General features: G+C 46.7%; 1 protein-coding gene and 1 long non-coding RNA gene across 2 annotated transcripts in view; both read right to left on the bottom strand.

The window, feature by feature from the left end:
• Nucleotides 1–6,681, bottom strand: part of LOC143497856 (uncharacterized) — a 74,478-nt gene that overhangs the window by 39,459 nt on the left and 28,338 nt on the right. The window lies entirely within an intron of this gene.
• Nucleotides 1–6,681, bottom strand: part of LOC143497849 (dorsal-ventral patterning tolloid-like protein 1) — a 52,329-nt gene that overhangs the window by 33,272 nt on the left and 12,376 nt on the right. The gene's annotated exons all lie outside the window — the stretch shown is intronic.

Raw genomic sequence — 6,681 nt, 5'->3', positions numbered from 1 at the left:
GCGCCTCTAGACAAAGGAATGGAGTTGACGTTTGAAAGTGAACGGTTAGAGATTAAAGAGTACGGTTGAGTTCAGCGTTGTCCTGTCTGATTGCTCGTGACTAAAATTTACATACTACTAAAATACCACATTTTTGGCGACGAGGATGTCAGTTAATGTACCCTTACCTGCTCCGTTCCTGCCTTGCCCTGGTGAGCCTGCAATTCCCTTACAAATATGGATGAAAATGTTCGACAATTACATGCTAGTCATCGGCGCTACGGGGGATGACTGGCCAGAGGCGCGAAAGCGCGCCGTTCTTCTACATGCACTAGGGACAGAGGGACAGCGTATCTTCTATTCATTGCCGACTACAGGTACTACTTATGAATCCGCAGTTGATGCTTTGAAACAACACTTTGTGCCTAAAGTAAATGTGATTGCGGAACGTCATAAATTCCGCCAGAGAGCACAGCGACCTGATGAGTCGATTAACCAGTATGTGGCCGCACTGCGAGAGTTAGCTTCCCAGTGTGAGTTCTGCACAATGGAAGACCAAATGCTTTGTGACCAGTTTATCGAGCGAGTTGCCAACACCCGCATCAGAGATAGGCTGTTACTTGAATCTGACCTCACTTTAGAGAAAGCTCTCACCTTAGCTTTACAAGTTGAAAGTGGACTACGGAATGCTGGTGTGCTGTCGGACGGCGGTGCTACAGGCTATATGCCACATGCTAACGCTAATACCTCTGCGTCAGTTAGAGCTATACACAGGCAGCCGAAAAATAACCGCCAAAACAACAAAGGGCACAGAACTAACAGTAATGGCGCGAACACTCCTGCTGCTGCTGCTGCCCAGCTGAGGGCGGATGGCCGCTCCTGCTACCGCTGTGGGTCTACTAGCCATCTTGCAAACAACCGTTCATGCCCTGCTACCAAATCCACATGTAACTCATGTGGGAAAGTGGAACATTTTTCTAAAGTGTGCCGATCTGCTCAACGCCATGTACGCGAGGTGGTTATGAACGAAATGACGGTGCTCTACATGACCGATACGGCTGCTGCCCGAGACAAGATTCTGTGCACGGTCCAGGTTGACACAGAGGGACACTCTCACGACATAGAGCTGATTGTAGATACGGGCTCTTCAGTTTCAATCATTCCTGAGTGCTTATAGCAGACCCATTTCCCCACCTACAAACTACAGGAGTCTACAGTGAACCTGTTCACATATTCGAAGGAAAGGATCCCTGTGACAGGCTGCATGGAAGCCACAGTTACACATGATGGGCGTTCTACCTCAGGCACATTCATTGTAGTAAAAACAGGCACTGCTCTGCTGGGACTTGATCTAGTGGCCGCACTCCACCTGCGCATTACGGGCACCAAGGTTGTCTCAACTCACCCTGGAAGCTTTTCTGCTGCTACACATACACCTGCTTCACCTGCAATGCACGTACAGGAGATAGGTTGCGCAAAGGGGTTTGTGCACAAAATCCAACTCAAACCAGGGGCTGTGCCAGTGCAACAACGACTCCGACGGCTTCCATTCTCTGTCAGACAGGCTGTGTCTGATGAGCTGAAAAATTTACAGGAAAAGGGCGTTATCGAACGCATCGATGCATCTCCCTGGGTCTCCCCAATCGTCGTGACCAAGAAAAAGGATGGAGGAAAGCTGCGGATGTGCGTGGACCTCAGAGAGCCGAACAAAGCCATCGTCACAGACTGCTACCCACTGCCCCACATGGACGAGCTGTTCTCTGAACTGAGAGGAGCCACGGTGTTCTCTACCATTGACCTGGCCTCTGCTTACCACCAGATGATGCTGCATCCAGACAGCCGTGACATCACTGCCTTCATCACACACGAGGGACTTTTTCGTTTTTGCCGTGTCCCTTTTGGCCTTGCTTCTGCTCCATCGTGTTTCCAGAAAATGATGTCGATCATACTCACTGGCCTTCCAGGTGTGCAGGCCTACCTGGATGATTTGATCTGTTACGGGGCTGCTCAACAGCAGCACGACAACAATCTGCGCAGGGTACTCCATGCCCTCAATGAAGCTGGACTGAAGCTGAACATGCAGAAATGTAAGTTCAACCAAACTTCCTTACGCTTCTTAGGTCACACCATCTCCAAAGATGGTCTGCAGCCAGACCAAGATCAGATCAAAGCCATACCCAATGCACCTGCTCCACATGACATACCCTCCTTACGATCTTTCTTAGGCCTAGCATCATGGTACAGCAAATTCATCCCTGATTTTTCTACTATAATTGAACCACTGCGGGTCACACTTAGGGAGTCTACAGAACAGCAGTTTAACTGGACTGCTGAGGGCGAACACAGTTTCACTGAGATTAAGAGACTGATAGTTGAGAGCCCTGCACTTGCCCTCTATGACCCTTCACTCCATACATTCGTCACCACTGATGCTTCTGATTATGGGCTGGGGGGTGTACTTACCCAGTTACATGCAGACAACACAGAGAGAGTAGTAGCATCCCGCACACTCTCACCTGCTGAAAGAAAGTACTCCACTGTGGAACGAGAGGCTCTGGCATGTGTTTGGGCAGTAGAAAGGTGGAGAACATATCTGTGGGGACATCACTTCACACTCCGCACAGACCACCAAGCCCTGACAACCTTGCTGACTTCCAAGGGCACAGGCCGTGCTGGACTGCGTGTGGCACGGTGGTCGGCACGTCTGCTTTGCTTTTCATATGACGTTGCTTACCGCCCTGGGACACAGAATGTGACTGCCGATTGCTTGTCCCGCCTACCGTTGCCTGTCACTGAAGACGCCGACCTGGAACCAGATGTCATGGCTACTGTCTTCCGGGACTGCTTACCTGCCATGTCTCTGCCCGAGTTCACTGCTGCATGTGAAACCTGCCCGGAGCTGACTCTCCTACGACAGCAGATACAGAAAGGCTGGCCGAAATGCAGAAAGAACGTGACTCCTGAACTGACTGCATACTTCAACACGAGAGACGAGCTGGCCGTGGAAGATTCACTCATCATGCGAGGCACTCACCGCCTGATCGTGCCAACATCACTTCGGTCCAAAGTGGTCGACTTGGCACACGAGGGGCACCAGGGAGTGGTGCGCACCAAGCAAAGATTGCGTGAATTATATTGGTGGCCACAGATGGACAAATTCGTGGAGTCCAAAATTGCTTCCTGTGTTCCCTGCCAGTACAATGACAAGACAGTGAAAACTGCGCCTACACCGCTTACTCCAGTGGAATTACCTGACGGACCATGGGAAAAGGTTGCCATTGACATCACAGGTCCTTTTGAACGTGCCACATGGGACTGTCGTTACGCTATCACTCTCACTGACTACTACAGTAAGTGGCCAGAAGTAGCATTCACCTCCTCAGTCACAACAGAGGTGATTACACGCTTCCTGGCAACAGTCTTCAGTCGTGAAGGGAACCCTACCTGCCTGGTTTCTGACAACGGATGCCAGTTCACTTCCCATGAGTTTGCCAACTTCCTGAAAGAGAGAGACGTCAAACATCTGCGCTCCAGTGTCTACTACCCAAGAGCAAATGGAGCCATCGAAAGATTCAATCGAGTGCTGAAGGAATGTTTACAAACCGCAGACAAAATATTCAAGCCCTGGAAACAAGCTGTGACAGACTTCCTGCAGATATACAGAGCCACTCCACATGCCACTACTGGAGCTACACCATTCGAGTTGCTGCGCCACAGGAAAATGCGCACCAAACTCAACACTCTCCCTGTGTCACACAACACCGCACAACACACACAAGTCAAAGAGACTGTGAAAAGAAAACAGCTTAAAAGCAAAACATACACTGACAACAAAAGGGGAGCTAAAATGCCAAACTTCCAGGTGAACGATACAGTACGTGTCAGGAGACCTGAGCACGTATACAAAGGCTCATCTAAGTTCACAGAGCCTCTTACAGTCATTCGGAGGGTTGGACCTAGTACTTACCTTCTGAGTGACGGCCGGAAATGGAATGCGTCAAAGCTGGCTCACTTTCCAAAGCAAGCTCTGGCGTGCACCAGAGAGAGGAATAATATAGACTGTATGGACAATCTCACCTTACCTGAGTGCACACAGGTGCAAGCACACAACCCAGGTCCGAGGCGGAACCTCAGGGTTCGTAACCCACCAGCCTGGCTTTCAGACTTTGTGAGGTGAAGGAGTAAAATATTGTGTAATAATACTTACTTGATTCATGCAATGTCTTAACTGTAATAATACTTACTTGATTCATGCAATGTCTAAACTGTAAATAATACTTACCTGATTCATGCAATGTCAACTGTAATAATACTTACTTGATTCATGCAATGTCTAAACTGTAAATAATACTTACCTGATTCATGCAATGTCTTAACTGTAATGATACTTACCTAGGGTCAGACATGTATATTACCTTGCAGTGTTTACAATGTTTACAAATTAAGGTGTTTAAGGATACAATGTTTTTTTCTGAATCTATACTTGTTACTTTAATCAGTTAAATTCATTTAACTCTTAAGGGAAGACATTTCTTAAAGAAAAGGGGAAAATGTTGTGTCTTGAGACTTATGACGTACTTACCAGCAGAGGGCGCTCGCGCCTCTAGACAAAGGAATGGAGTTGACGTTTGAAAGTGAACGGTTGGAGATTAAAGAGTACGGTTGAGTTCAGCGTTGTCCTGTCTGATTGCTCGTGACTAAAATTTACATACTACTAAAATACCACAAAGTGCTGGTTTGGTCCTTCACAAATGCCAGATTGGTCCCTATAACAGTGACCTCCTTCTTTCATTTTTGAATGAACTCTACCAACAACTGGTTCCAGAAGCAGAAAGGGAACAGGTGGGAGGAAACACGAGGACATTTGTGATGGGACAATGTAGCATTTTGTCATTTTCATGTAATCACAAACTGGTTTATAGACCATCCAAGAGTGATGTCCCTTTTCCTCCCGCCTATCTCGCCTTTCCTCAACCCCACTGAGGAACGTTTTTCAGTATGGAGGTGGAAGGTGTATGATCATCGGCCCCATGACCAAATGTCCCTCCTGGATGCAATGGATCCCGGCTGCAGAGACATTTCAGCTGTAGACTGCCAGGGGTGAATAAGGCATACCAAGCTTTTCTATCCCAGGTGCAAGGCAGATGTGATGTGAATGAAAACATGTGGCCAACTGCTGATGACAGTTTACATTACACATAACAAGACTGTTTTTTCCCCTTTGTGTGGTTTTTTTGTATATGCAAAGGTGTCAGAAGTATTCACATTCATTACTCAGGTAGAAGTATAGATACTAGGGTTTAAAAGTACTTCTGTAGAAGTTGAAGTATCAACTCAAGCTTTTTACTAAAGTGTAAAAGTACTGCTTTCAAAACTACTTAAAAGTAATGTAAGGAAAAATAAGCCATTTGTAACGGTTCGGCTGTTGCGTAGTCAAGGGGCGGACACATGCGAAGCAGAGCGTACAATCATAGTTGAGTTTATTACGTGTCTATATCGCCTGAGGACACGCAAGTAGAACGCGAACGACGAGGCATGATGAACAGAGTACACACACGGGAATAGCGGTCTCCCGAGCCGCGCAGAGCAGATAGGAGCACTCCGGGTCCTCCTTTAGCTGCGCCAGCGTCGGCGTAACATCGGGGCGTGGGGGAGAGGACGAGGAGCGGTGATGCAGCTTACTGGGCTTCTTACCCTTCTTTGTCTTGGCTTTGTAGCCTGGCATATTTGGTGTCTCACAACGGCTCGTCGTTCTGTGACGTTCGGGCACAGCCAAGGATGAGACACAGAATCCTCAGGTTTGACGTCACTTTTAATATATATGTGTTGCGCAATAGCGCACGAGAAACACACAACATGCAGACTTAGACAACGAAGAGCACGGGACACTGCGTGAGCGCACATTAAATAGACAAACCACATTAGCTCCACGTGATTCACGAGACGAGCCACAGGTGAGACATATTATCACGGGACATATCCACTACCACGGAGATACACAGACGCAGACAACGCACGTGGACAACGTAAACACACGCCCAAAAGGGAGGGGCCGGGGTGCTCAATGTGACACTCTCTCTCTCTCTATCTCTCTCTCTCTCTCTCTCTCTCTCTCTCTATATATATATATATATATATATATATATATATATATATTAGGGGTGGGACGCGATCAAAAAAATTAATCGAATTAATCGGAAGCTTTGTAATTAATTAATCAAAATTAATCGCATTTTAATCGCATTTCAGTATTTAACATGAGAAATATTCATTTAAGTTTGAATGATGAATGAATCAATGAACATAATCATAAACTTCAACATCTTGTTTATTTTTCCACCAGTCTACTACGAAGACCAATATATGTGTAGTGTGCAGAAAACAGTTCAGAACATTGGAAATTCTGACCAAAAATGTTGTTTAATTTAGGGAGTTTTGCTCAGGATATTGGAAGAATTGAAGTAAATCAGAAGATGTTTTTAATACCATTTTAGATGGTAGACTTTCTTTAATTTCCCAGGCCTCTGCCACAGGCATCTCCATAGTGCCTAGAAGTGGTCTTCTGCATGCTCAAAGCAAATGACTGGATCTTCATCATCTATAGATTCATCATCTATAATATGAGCTGTCACACCAAGATCATTCTTGTTGCTAACAGAGGTCCAGTGATCCCCAGTCAGAGCCACATTTGTGGCAGTCTTC

Source organism: Brachyhypopomus gauderio, unplaced genomic scaffold (assembly GCF_052324685.1).
Source record: "Brachyhypopomus gauderio isolate BG-103 unplaced genomic scaffold, BGAUD_0.2 sc113, whole genome shotgun sequence".
Classification (NCBI taxonomy): Eukaryota; Metazoa; Chordata; class Actinopteri; order Gymnotiformes; family Hypopomidae; genus Brachyhypopomus; species Brachyhypopomus gauderio.
The sequence above is the reverse complement of the archived record's forward strand: the minus strand, read 5'-3'. Positions and strand labels throughout refer to the sequence as shown.